This window comes from Trachemys scripta, chromosome 2, assembly GCF_013100865.1.
Source record: "Trachemys scripta elegans isolate TJP31775 chromosome 2, CAS_Tse_1.0, whole genome shotgun sequence".
NCBI classification, from domain to species: domain Eukaryota; kingdom Metazoa; phylum Chordata; order Testudines; family Emydidae; genus Trachemys; species Trachemys scripta.
Genome location: NC_048299.1, coordinates 167,524,614 through 167,538,613, shown reverse-complemented (window position 1 = coordinate 167,538,613; position 14,000 = coordinate 167,524,614). Strand labels below are relative to the sequence as shown.

At 40.3% G+C, this 14,000-nt stretch overlaps 1 protein-coding gene across 3 annotated transcripts in view; it reads left to right on the top strand.

Annotated features, from left to right (window-relative positions):
• The window catches only part of ECI2 (enoyl-CoA delta isomerase 2), a 45,303-nt gene that overhangs the window by 8,983 nt on the left and 22,320 nt on the right, over positions 1 to 14,000 (top strand). The gene's annotated exons all lie outside the window — the stretch shown is intronic.

Below are 14,000 nucleotides of genomic sequence, written 5' to 3'. Positions count from 1 at the left end.
TCACCCTTGCCTCAGGGCACTCAGCTGCTCAGTCCCTGCAGTCCACCAGGAACTCTCACTTGCTGCCCCGCTCCTTTCTTTTAGCATGCAAGGGACACAGTCCTCATTGCCTAGGCTCCTAGCAGCAGTTGATCCTGTTTTCCCCTGTGGCTCCTCTTATATGGGCCTGGATTGGCTGTTCCTCACGGCTTCTCTACTATTGGCTGCTTCCTGTGCAGCCTCCCTAGGGGTCTATTCACCCCTTACATGCTGGTGTAGCGTGGATGCCCCATCACAGGAGGGCTGGGGAAAAAATAGTATGTGAACATGTAATTTAAGACTGTATCATAATCTGCACAAGGGGGCTGAAAAGGTTGCATATTTGCTTTTTGATTAATTGCAGCTGAACAGGGTGGGGACTTTGATTGTAGACTTTTTTTGCAGGAAAGCAGCGTATGGTGGGAGATCTCGCTTGTGGAAGCTCCAAAAGGCTAGAACTTGATTTAGTAAACTTATCTTTCCAGAAAGCAAGTCTTATTGTTGAAGGTATTACATTAATAGTTCATACTTGGGTCTGGATGCCTTACTACGTTGCTAAGGAGCTACAGAGCTTCTCATTTGTAAGTCACCAGTTAGAGCTAGGCTAGGCTAGATTCAGTAGGGATTAAAAATTGTTTCCATCTAATGGCTGTTTGGAATCTATATGAGAAATTTGATGGATCTCAGTTCTCACTCCCACATCACAAGCTCACTACCATGCTTTGCGCTAATTAGAATACTCCGCAGAAAAGCCGAGCCATGGAAACTGAACTGTCTCTGCCAATCTTAGGGCTTGTCTACACCCTGCAGCTTTTAGCGACAAGGCTATGTCGACACAGCCTTGTCGCTAAAAGCCAGCGTGTGTAAACTCTCTTTGTCAGTATTTTCTCGGCACTTTTGCCGACAAAATACTCCCAGCCCCGCGAGCAGCGTTAGCTTTGACTGCAGGAGAGTGCTCCTGTCGACAAAGCTGAATTCACACTGCCACTTGCGTCGGCAAAACTTTTGTCTTTCATGGAGGGTTTTTTTTAAGTACCCATGAAAGACAAAAGTTTTGTCGGCAACTTCACAGTACCCTTAGTTACTAGCATCTCCTTCCTCCACTATCTCCTCATACACGCTGTGCCCATAAGAGGTGACCCTTCTGGTGTGTGTGTGAAAAGCTTGCTCTAATGCTGTCTTGTAAATAATAAACAGAGGACTCCATTCACCAAGGCAGTCAAGCCACTGCATTTCACCAACATTACATCCACATGATTTTTCTTATGCTGCCGTTTATAGTTATGTACAAATTACATGCAAATATGTAAATTGTCTCATTGAATAAGTTGCATAAAGTGTTACATGGAACTATAAAACTTGGCACCTATGAATCTTCATTATAGGGGAGAGGAATGATGAAGAAAGAACAGCGTGATTTAAAGAGACATGGTTGAATTTGCTGTGTTACCATTTTGTTTTTATTAAAACTGGTAAGCAGCAAACTTCAATATAAAATTTGATGAATAAATGTGGAACTAGAAGATGTCATTTTTAGTCACTTCTTCCTGTAATAACACCACTTAAAACAATTTTCCAATTTAAATGGGAGTCTCTTCAGTAAGCTTAAATGTGCTTAATAAGCAAATTCATAAGTAGCGTAGGGCTTCTGCCTTCATTTAAAAACACAGCTCTCTAAGCAGGCTTCCTACAAGTAAACAATGTTGAATTAATGTACCTGGTTAATAATAAAAAACAATCAAATCCAGGTTAGAAAACGTGCCTTGATAGCCCACAGATTTGCTTATTACCATGCCTGGGGGGGGCAAAACATGTATTAGTTTTAAACAGTTTAAGATCCTAAATCAAAAACTAAACATAAATAGCAGAGTTATATTTTCATATTTCTAGTTTTAGATACAAGAGTGATACATTTATATAAATAGGATGACCACATGCAGTAGATTATAAGCTTTGTAATGATATCTTACAAGAGACCTTTTGCATGAAGCATATTCCAGTTACATTATATTCACGCTCATTAGCATATTTTCATAAAATCATATAGAGTGCAACGTCACAGTATGACTGTTTTTTATAACTTATTTAATGCCTGTAAGAATCTCTGGACATAGTAAAAGCAATATACACTTATGTTTGCGTTCCACTGTTCTGGTTACAGTATTATTGTATTAAGTGACTTGCTCATTGTTTTGTTTCTGCTTGCGTTTTATGTATCTTAAGCAATCCAGCACAAAATCAAGTAGAATACCTCTAGTCGTTTGGCTGGACATGTGGTTGTGTGTGGGCATTTTGTCAATAGATATTGTGTGCCCTGAAACATGATCACTGGGCAGCAAGATTTGCCTACTGTCATTTGAATATTTAGCTAACAATTCTGCAGCAGTGCACTACAGAAGGAGACAAATAGTTAAAATCTGTTAGTGAGGCCAAACTATGGTAGATTTTCTGCAACAGTACTAACATTAATTTATCTTAACTGAACAGTTACATTCTGTTCCATTGGATCTGCAACTGTTTATATTTGCATGCTTAAACAAAAAGTGAAGGCCATATTACGGCGCTACTGTCCAGACAAAAAAATTAATTAATTTAGATCCATATGGAAGCACAGGAGAATATGCTGTTTGTGTATATTTCTATAGGAAACAATTGTCCTGTAACAGTTAAAAATCAAATGAAAACAGCGAAAAACAAAACAGCAATCTCATCAACTCTGTAGCTGAACCAGCATTTTATAACTGACAATTATTATATAGTTAGGTATCTGTTTTGGAACATGGATTGAAAAGTACCTTTCTGTTACAGTTAATGAGCTTTGAAGCAGGTATTTATTGAAATACATTGACAAAACTGAAAGAGTAATTTTTTGTCCTAGATCTTTAGCTGGTTCTGAAATAGTTTTCCTGTCCTAAAAAGAATCTGGTTATGTGATAAATGTTAACAGGAGGGTAGTTAGGATGTAAATGTGTTTAAAACTGGAGGGTAGGAAAAGAGGTGAATTAACAAGTCTTCAGCATCTGGAATCATTTTCACCACCATTTTAGTTAAATTTATTGAAAGTCTAATGGAACTGAACTGGATGCACTGAGGTGTTGTATTTTTTTTTTTAATGTATGTAAATTTCCCCAGTGTAGACATATAATTGAGATTTGCTTTCTGAAATGATATGACAATGTTTTTTTCCTGTCTACATTAGTAATCAAGCCATTTTCAATACCACTTCAGGGATATTGTTGCCATGAAAACCATTTTCATCAATGGTTCAGATTTCTAGCATAAACAGTATTTGAAGAGTATCAAATTCAAATACATACTCGCACAAACCTCTGGCTGGGTATTGAGTTACAAGTAGACAACAGGACACTATTACTTAGCAACTTGTCAGAGTTGGCTTTTCCAAATCTTTTTTGTGGCAACAACATTATATTATTCTACCAATTTTCATGTTTGTAATTTTTTCATGAAAATAATTTTTAAAGTGTCTACATTCAGAAACTCTGCAACTTGCCTAAAGTGCATCTTATAAAAGAAATAACAGACTATCCTTTGCCTCTTAGTTTTAGTCATTAATATCTCATTCTTTTCCAGTTCACTTTGAATTGTGTAAGAGAAGGCTTTTGTGGGGATACAAAATGATGAAAGGAATAATTAGTTTCCTTTGTAACAGCTGTGATTAAAGAATATTAACAAGTTCACATTATATATGATAGTCCCATTTTGACTACATTGACTACACTATATCTCAATGTTTATTAACTATTCTTTGGATCTGAAAACTATCAAATGCAGCTGATCAATTCACCCTTAAAAATGGTGAAGCAGCACTTTGATCTTTATATTATGTATTTTACATGCTAAGACAGTATAATAGTGTAAAATGTTAAGGGCCCATGGGTATAGGAGGCCTAAATTGGAATTGGAAGAAATATTAAACCCTAGGATCCCCCATAGTCTTTATCTGCTAACTCATACAAAAACTATAATGTACCATGTCTAATCTAGGATTTTACCACAAGTACATTAAAATTAGCTATTCTCCGTTAAGAACCCATCTTTTTTTAAATATAGTGAAGACGAGGCCTTTGTCTTATGTGATGCTAGTCACTGAAAAGCTGTTTCAATTACTAATTAGCAATGGTTAAATGTTACCTCCTTCCACACATCATCATTGTGAGAAAGCTATATATTGGTTGGTGAAGTCTAAAGGAGCAGGATTTGTCAGGGGCTTAGTACCAGTCAACGTCTCTGCTCTAGCCATCTTCTGATTAAGGGCATGTAATTTCATGATTCTTTCATATGACTGCATCCTAAAATGCTTTAGAAAAACATAATAGCAGAAAGAATTTTAAGAGGGAGAGAAGAGGTGATTTCATAAGAGGTGGGAGAGTTGTTGAGGCAGGTACAACAAGGCAGTTTCAAATAGCAGGAGCTGCAGCGCAGAAAGTTCTCACACGTTCTGTAGCCACTCTACATTTTCTAGTACAAGACAAGAAAGTCACAAGATGGCTACGAACCAACAAATCAGCTGGAGAAACGCTACTCTTTAACATAATGGCTCTCCTTCTGAAATCTTTTTAATAGGACATTTAGACTGATTGCTATGTAACTTAAACTTTTACACTCTGTGATGGGGAGTGCAAACCTCACATTGGCCAAGAAGGGCTTAACAAGAGCCTGTGGCATCAGTCAGCCATGTCCTGCTGGTGAAAGGGGAGAACCCAGGTCAGTTGGTGGCTAACTGGGAAGGGGAGCAGATTTTCAGCTCTCACTTGGTAAGAGAAGCCTGGCTGGAGCCAGGAAGTTGAGTAAGACTGCAGCCTGTCAGAGCCTCCCTGAGAGAAGCTAGGTCTGAAGCAGGGAGTTCAGAGGAGTGTTATCTAGAAAAACAGATTGAATAGAAGGGCTGCATCCAGCCATGAACTGGAACAGTCAGTTCTCCTTTCTAGTTTTGTTATATTTGTTTTGTAATTTAGATACCCTTCAAAACAGAGGAACTTTGATGTGACTTAGTCCTGACAGCATCAGACCACGTGCGAGGTGGCTGCTGTGTATGACTACTGACACCTGGAGGGAAAGCAAAGAGGATGAGTAGTACTATGACAAGCCACAAATGAGTGCTGTGGAGGCCAACCCTACCAGAGGCTGAAAAGAGGCGCTCCTTTCCACTTGAGAATATACTGACAGGATGTCCGGCAGGCATGCTATTCTTCTGATAGGATTATCTACAAGGAGATTATGCACTACAATATCCAGCTGTGAATTTACCCTCCTAGAAGAAATAGAGTGGCTCCCTTTAAAACAAAACAAAACCTGAGAAGGGTGGATGAGGGGAAGAACTAGTGTCTAATTGGCTAATCTCTCAAGCTCTTGTGGTGAGGCCCTTTCATTTTAGATGGTGCTGTTATGTCTGCTCAATATTGGGTTTCAAATAATTATTGGAATAGGCCTTCCCCCCCCCCCCCCCCCCTACTGCTGAGTGGCTCGTAGGCGTGTTAGAGACTGGCTGGGAGAACAAAAAATGTAACAAAGTGTTCTTTTCCTGGATGGCGCTGTTTGTTGTTGCCAGGACAGTGTGTACAGCATATCTATTGCTAAGCAAAAATATACTTCAGAGCTATTGTAAATGTATTAAATGTACAAAATTCTGCAGGCAGATAGTGAAAGGCTTTAGCAAAACTGTTCAGCCTGCCAGGAAAATTGCATGCTAAAGGCACAGTTAATGATTTGTTCATAGTCATTCGTCACTTTTTAAAAGTGGCTATCAACCTTTTAATCCATTTTTTAAAAATTTTTGTTAGAGCTTCACTTGATTACTCATGAGGCCTTAGAAAATTAAAGTGAAATCAGTTTCTCAGATTGACTCTGCCTCTCCATGTAAGCCATTTGTTTTGTTTTGTTTTATTTTATTTTATTTTCCTATGGAAATAGTTTTATTTTAAATACTGATTCTAACTTCTAGCATCCTTCCTTTTCTGAATTGATTGCTGCATCAGGGCAGCCACCCAGCACTCCTTCTCATCCCCTAAACTCAGGCTATGGCTACACTAGAGAGTTTACAGTAGATTCTCTAGTGTAGTTGCTGTAAAGTGACAGAAGAGAGCTCTCTTGTCAATTTAATTAATCCATCCCAATGAGTGGAGGTAGCTATGTCAGCAGGAAAGCTCCTCTCAGCAACATAGCACTGTGGACACCTGCACTTAGATCGGTGTAACTTATGTGACTCGGGAGGGCAAGTTATTCACACCCTGAGAGACATACACCAACATAAGTGATAGTATAGCCTTAGTCTTTTTGTGTCTCCTGAGCAAACAAATTGATGCTAAAGTGGTGGGAGCATGATACTCCTCCCCTAGTTCCCTTTTCTTCTCCTCTAACCTCACAATAACTTCTGGAGGAATGGGAGGGAAGAAACAAACACATTTTTAAAAAATGTTCAACTCCTACAGCACTAGCAAACCTGTCCCCTCATCACTGGTAGCTCTGCCAAGCAGGTAAGAAGTGGGGCATGTTAGCAGCTTCTGAGATGCTCTATGTTCACGTGTCAGGCTCTGTACTAGCAGCAGGGAGAGTTGCTAGTATGGAACTCCCATGCAGATAATTATTCCTTTTTTTTCAATTTGCCAGCAGTTTTTCAGTGAAGTAGTTTGCTCATGCTGTGGCAGGCCTTTTGAACGATCTCTGGATTGAGTTAATACCCTTGTAGCCTTTAGAAAATTACAATTCTGGTTGGCATCCTGGAGTATTGGCATATTTTATGATGCATTGTCACACACACAGTTCAAGCACAGCAGGAAAAGACTGAAAAAGTAGTTACCATATTATGAAGACTAGTTTCCCCACTTACTCACCAATGCCATGTGTTAAGAGATGCAGGGAAAAAACTCAAAGCAACTAACATACAAATGACTGAAGCACTGTGTCGCATTCAGCTTGGCAAGCCAAAATGGAGATGCAGTTTGTAAGTGCTATTTCTCTGAAATAGAATTTTTATATTGCTACCGAAACTAAAAGCCCATGGAACATGATCGGTCTTGCATGCTGTCCCCCACCCTCACTCACTTTCACCAGGCTGGGGCCAAGGGTTGGGGTTCGGGACGGGGTGCAGGATCTGGGCTGGGGCTGGAGGTTCACAGTGTGGGAGGGGACCTTGGGCTGAGCCTGGGGCAGGGGATTGGGGTGCAGGAGGGGCTCAGGGTTGGGTGCTGCCTCCCACTGGGCAGCACTTAGCTCGGTCAGCAGCGCAGCAAAGTTAAGGCAGGCTCCCTGCCTGCCGCGGCCCCGTGCTATTCCCGGAAGGGATCAACACCTCCCTGCAGCCCCTGGGAGGGGTGGGGAGCATGTGGCTATACAGTTCCCCCTTCCCAGCCAATGGGAGCTGCAGGGGTGATGCTTGCAAGCAAGAGCAGCACGCGGAGAGCCCTCCCCAGAGCCACAGGGGCGTGCTGGCTGCTTCCGGGAGCAGCGTGGGGCCGCGGCAGGCAGCCCCTGCTGCGCTGCCGCGGCCAGAGATCACGATCAACTGGGAGAGTCCTAAGGATCGACAAGTCAATCAAGATCGACGGGTTGGTGACCACAGATATACAGTAAAAGCACCCAAAAGATTTCACTGGGGGAGACCAGATTTCACGGTCCATGACACGGTTTTCATTGCCATTAATTTGGTAGGGCCCTAGTCATGCTACATAGTTTATTCTAAAGTAGTAGGTAAGTGGTAGAGGACTTACTGATCATCCTTAACATGGTATATGATGATAATACTGTACATGTAACCCACTGCTTGCATTGCAGCATTTAGTGGTGTAAATAAGGGAGGATATATAGTTCCTTGTTTTGGGAATAGTCTCTGAGCCTGTAGACCTACCTAAGCTAGGCAAGGTGACTCCACTGGATGGACAAGAGTCACCCAGAAATTGAGTGTGGCAGGCACTAGGCATGCATCATTAGCTGTTCGAAATTACTTGGGGACTTCCATTCCAGGCAAGTAGCTTTTGTAGGACACCATGAAGAGTCACCCTGAGTGGAGAATCATAGAATTGTAGGCCTGGAAGGGACCTCAAGAAAGTCATCAAGTCCACAGCCCCCTGTGCTCTGGCAAGACCAAGTGTTTGTCCAAGCTGTTTTTAAACGCTTCCTATGATGGAAGCCTATTCCAGAGCTTAACTACCCTTATAATTAGAAAGTTTTCCCTAATAGCTAACCTAAATCTCCTTTGCTGCAGATTAAGCCCCTTGCTTTTTGTCCTACCTTCGGTGGACATGGAAAACAATTGATCACCATCCTCTTTATAACAGCCTTTAACATATTGGAAGACTTCTGAGGTTGCACCTCAGTTTTCTTTTCTCAAAACTAAACATGCCCAATTTTTTTAACTTGTCCTCAAAGGCCAGGTTTTCTAAACCTTTTTTTATCATTTTTGTCAATCTCCTCTGAATTCTTTTCAAGTTATCCAATCCTTCCTAAATTGTGGTGCCCAGAATTAGATCCAGTACTCCAGCTGGGGCCTCACCAGTGCTAAGTAGAGTGGGACAGTTACCTCTTGTGTCTTGTATACAATACTCCTGTTAATATACCCCAGAATCATATTAGCCCTTTTTTTTTAGCTGCAGCACATTAATGCCTCATATTCAGTTTGTGGTCCATTATAACACCCAGATCCTTTTCAGCAGTATTACTACTTAGACAGTTACTCCAAATTTTGTAGTTGTGCATTTGATTTTTTTCCTTCCTATGTGAAGTACTTTTCACTTGTCTTTATTGAATTTCATCTTGTTAAATTCAGATCAATTTTCCAATTTGTCAAGGTCATTTTGAATTTTAAACACGTCCTCCAAACGGCTTGCAATCCCTCCCAGCTTGGTGTCATCTGCATATTTTATAATCCTCCTTCGTACTCCATTATTCAAGTCATTAATGAAAATATTGATTAGTACCGGACCAAAGACTGACTCCTGTGGGACCACACTAGATAAACCCTCCCAATTTGACAGCAAACCATTGATAACTACTTTTTGAGTACAGTCTTTCAACCAGTTGTGCACCCAACTTATATAACTTCATGTAGACCACTATTTAATGTTTCTGAGCAAATGGCCAGCCTGCTTTAAAAAACAAACGAAAAAAAAAACCAGAAAGCTAACTTTTAAATATTTTATTAATGTTTTAGTTTTTAAACATCTAAAAATTCTTTACACCAATGTTAAGCCAGTTTTACATCATAATGGGAGGCTATTATTTTAAACAGCTGAGGGAAGGGCCTGCCATGCTGTTAGTGTGACAAATAGTGTCAGCTATCAGCTAAATAGACTGATGCTGCTAGCTGTAGAACTGATGTGAGACCAATTAGAGGCTTTATGTTCAAATGTTTTCCAAGATAAAAGGCATTTGACAGGGAGGTCAAAGTGGGAAGATGGATAGTTTATAAGAGATCGAGAGTATGTACGAGAACTTCAGGTCTGAGACAAGGCACTATAGTTGAAGTGATTGTCAGCATGGATATTAAAGTTTCTCCTGTTGATGCCCAAAGACAGTGATCTTTCATGTTGAGAAAATACAACTGCCCAAATGCAAATTGTATTTTGCAATAGTGCCAGTGAAAAATTACAGCTTTGTCTAGGTTGGTGAGTTCAGATCCTAAACTGCTACTCTTCTCTGCCTCATCCCACTTTGTTTCTACTGACTGGGCAGCCTCCATGGTAACTTATCTGCTCATTCAGCTGTGCTGAGATGTTGATTCCATTGCTGCTGCACAAGAAAGTGAACTGTAATTGGGGGGAAATGACTACCAGCAGGAGAAGCACAGTAAAGGCTGAAAACTTTAAACAAACAACACAGTTTTCTGTATGCTATAGTGCTGTTAAAAGATAGGAAGAAAGAGCGGAGGCAAGCACTTTCTCTCCCTCCCTTAGGGCTCACATTTACTCCACTGTGAGCAGGATTGAATTTTGCCATTGATTTCTACAGGTCACATGATTCATAGATTCTAGGACTGGAAGGGACCTCGAGAGGTCATAGAGTCCAGTCCCCTGCCCTCGTGGCAGGACCAAATACTGTCTAGACCATCCCTGATAGACATTTATCTAACCTACTCTTAAATATCTCCAGAGATGGAGATTCCACAACCTCCCTAGGCAATTTATTCCAGTGTTTAACCACCCTGACAGGAACTTTTTCCTAATGTCCAACCTAAACCTCCCTTGCTGCAGTTTAAGCCCATTGCTTCTTGTTCTATCCTTAGAGGCTAAGGTGAACAAGTTTTCTCCCTCCTCCTTATGATACTTCTATTCATCTTGAGTAGTATCTTGCTGACTTCAGTAGGATGAGGTATATAAGATCTGGCCTGATGTTTCTGATTAGGTTCATTATTAGGGCTGTATATATGCTTCAGATATTTTTATAACTAATTTTTTGTCTTCATTTGTATCTTTTAAAAATATTGTATTTTACTGAAATCCTATAAAATACAGTAGCATTCAGATCTTGAGAATTGATTGTGGCCATTGTAATAGGGCCAGCCACCTCATGACCACCCTCTAGTGGTCAGAGAACACTCTGGAATGTCCTGCTACCAATTTCTCCCTTCTTCAGGGCCCCTTCAACTCCGCCTACCAGTAATTAAAACATTCCCCTTCTGGGGTCTCATTTATAGAGTCCTTGCAAACTGTCCCTCCTGAAGTTCATTCATGCTCTCCCTTCAGGTAGGGAGTCCCCAGCCCTTTTTCCTAGAGCAATTCTAAGTATGTTAGGCTTAACCTGGATAGAACTCAGCCTTTGGCTTCCAGGCCCCCAAACCCATCTCCCAGTCAGGGTCTGTAGTAGGAGCTGGGGGCCCAGTACTCCCAGACTTTACCTGGCCAAAGCTCAGCCTCTCAGCGCTCTGGTTCTGGTTTCCAGGCCCAAACCCCTCTCTGTCAGGGTCTGTCACAGTTCAGTTGGCCTCAAGGTCTTCCCTACAGGAGCCTTTCCCACAATCTCTGTACCATTTCCCCAAGTTTCTCCCCTCTTCATTGTAGCCTCCTGCTGCTGTCTATAGGGCAATCACCCTGATCTCTCCCCAGGGTCTCTCATTCTGAGCAGGATTGGCTACCCCGGCAGTCCAACCCTTATGGTTGAGCTACCTTGTTACAACCACTTCTTCATGGGAAAATTCCCTCAAGAGATATGGGTACAAGAGAGTAGGCACATAGTAGGGACCAAATCACAAATGGTCTACAGAAAATTGAGATACAAGTGGGGGGGGGGGGGGGGGGGGGAGATTTAAAAAAGTATAATGGAGTGGCACAAGGGAAAGGGAAGGAAAACAGAAGGAAGGATACAAAGTGGCATAACAGTAATACAAGTCATCTGTCTACCTAGTAACTTTGAAGTGTTTGGGTAAGATAGGACTCAATGTAACACTTGGGTGCCAGTGACTGTAGCTCTGAATCTAGACCTATTGGGAGGAATCCTCCTGCTGTTCTTCAGTTATTTCTTTGCTATCTAACTGCCTTTTTCATACTTACTAAAGATGAAAATTTCTAACTTGACAAACCCAAGAGCTTATTTGATACTGCATACATGTGTGGTACCTTGCAACAGAATCTTTTTTCCTACCTAGCCTTAGAAAGACTACATGACACACAGTTTAACAAATGCCGTACTGTTGGTTAGCTTGTATAAAGGGCTTGATTCTTTTTGCTTCCTGTGATGATGTGGTGGTTCTGATGTCAAATTGCATGACTTATTGGTGCTTTTTTTAAAACTCAGGCTTTTGGAGCCAATTCTGAGTTACATCAATTTGTAATAACAGGCAAAGCTGAGTGTCACCATTTTTCCCGTGTAACTGAGGAAGGGTATGTTGCTCCACCTACACACAAACTCAGTGGCCCAAAAAAGGAAGAAATACCAGAAATTTAAAATTCAACAATGCCAACATTAATGATAGTGTCCCGGAAGTGCTGTAGCTAGATAGAAAAAAAAAAAATTACAGGCAAAGCATGCGAAGAATACTATAAAACATTGGATATAGTGCCCCACGAGAGGCAGTTATAAGCTCCAGAGTCATCTTGTACTAAAATGTATAAGGTCTGTCAATTTCTGTCATGCTTAAAAACACAAACTATCTTGTATATAAGATGGATATAGCAATCAAGGGAGTTGGATATTGCATTATGCAACATCCTGGAAAGGCATTATTTCTAGATTTCTTTAAAATTCTGACTGTAGAGGAAAAAAGGGTGAGTTACTTGATATGGATCTGATCTGCAAAAGAATGTTTTTGTAATGTAAGTACTAACAGAATGAATAAGAACGATATTAAATTAAGACCTGGAAAATATTTACCTGTTAATGTCCCAACTGGAGCTGGTTAGAAAATGGAATGCCCATTCTGTGGGAAATACTGACATTTCAAAATTTGTTTCCTTCTTTAATTGGAACAAAAAGCCATTTCCCCCCCCACAGAACAGAAATGCCAAAAAAAATTTTATTCAGAAACCTTGAAACACTTTTGATAATATTATAATAGATAAAATATCAGCTGTATACAGTGTGAAAATTATTAGAATGTAGCAGTGAAAACAAAAATGAAATGAGTCAAAATGATTAGTTTCAACACTTTTTCCACAGAAAATATTTAATTGAAATCGATACATTCCTGCAAAACATTTTTCAATTGTGACCAAAAAAATTCATTTTCTGATGGAAAACTTCAGTCCGATATTTTGACCAGGTCTAGTCCCAAATGTCAACAGAACATTTTGGGTCTGATTGTTCTTTTACACCAATGTAGAAGAGTGGTGCAACTCCACCACCCGCACTGGAATTACTCTTGATTCCCGCTCGTCTTACAGGAGAATCAGACCAATACACTCCAGTATTTGATGTTACATATATTTGGACTTGAGGAATTTATAAAAAATGACATGCATCCGAAGAAGTGGGCTGTAGCCCACGAAAGCTTATGCTCTAATAAATTTGTTAGTCTCTAAGGTGCCACAAGTACTCCTGTTCTTCTTTTTGCGGATACAGACTAACACGGCTGCTACTCTGAAACCTAAAAAATGACAGTGACTACAAGAGATTTTTTTAGACTTGCATAGCTTGTAAACTAAATATAGTAAATCCTCAGAGTTACAAATTGACTGGCCAACCACACACCTTATTTGGAACTGGAAGTACACGCAATCAGGCAGCAATAGAGACCCCCTGCACCGCACCCCCCCGCCAAAAAAAGCACGTACAGTACAGTGGTAAATGTAAACTACTAAAAAAATAAAGGGAAAGATTAAAAAAAATTGACAAGATAAGGAAACTGTTTCTATGTGTGTTTCATTTAAAATAAGATGCTTAAAAGCAGCAGTTTTATTCTACAAAGTAAAATTTCAAAGCTGCATTAAGTCAGTGTTTAGTTGTAAACTTTTGAAAGAATGGCCATAATGTTTTGTTCAGGGTTACCAACATTTCAGCGTTACAAACAACCTCCATTCCTCGGGTGTTCGTAACTGAGGTTCTACTGTATACACAGCATTGAACACATTAACAATATATTTTTTCCATTGTGTTCTCCAATACAGCCAGAATAGATGGAATCAGTGGAGTTATGGATTTATAGGTAAAAACAAACATTAATTTGCCACCAGTGCAACTGATCGGTGTTTTGCAGCTTGACTGGCACCTGATCACATAACTTTCTCCCTCTGTCCCCTTTCTCTTCTGGCAGTGTCCTGGTTGACTCCTATCTCTGGCACTCTAGTTTATGTACAGGAAAGGATTAGGTACTAGTTGTTCAAAGGCTAATTATCCTACGAGTTGTATCAAATTTCTACAGTGACTTTTTGTATTTATTTACCAAGTTGTTGTTTTTTGAACATGTAGTTGTGACCCCGTGAATGTTTCTTTTTTAAAGGCAAACATTAAACATCTTGTCAAGTATCAGGGGGTAGCCGTGTTAGTCTGTATCTACAAAAACAACAAGGAGTCTGGTGGCACCTTAAAGACTAACA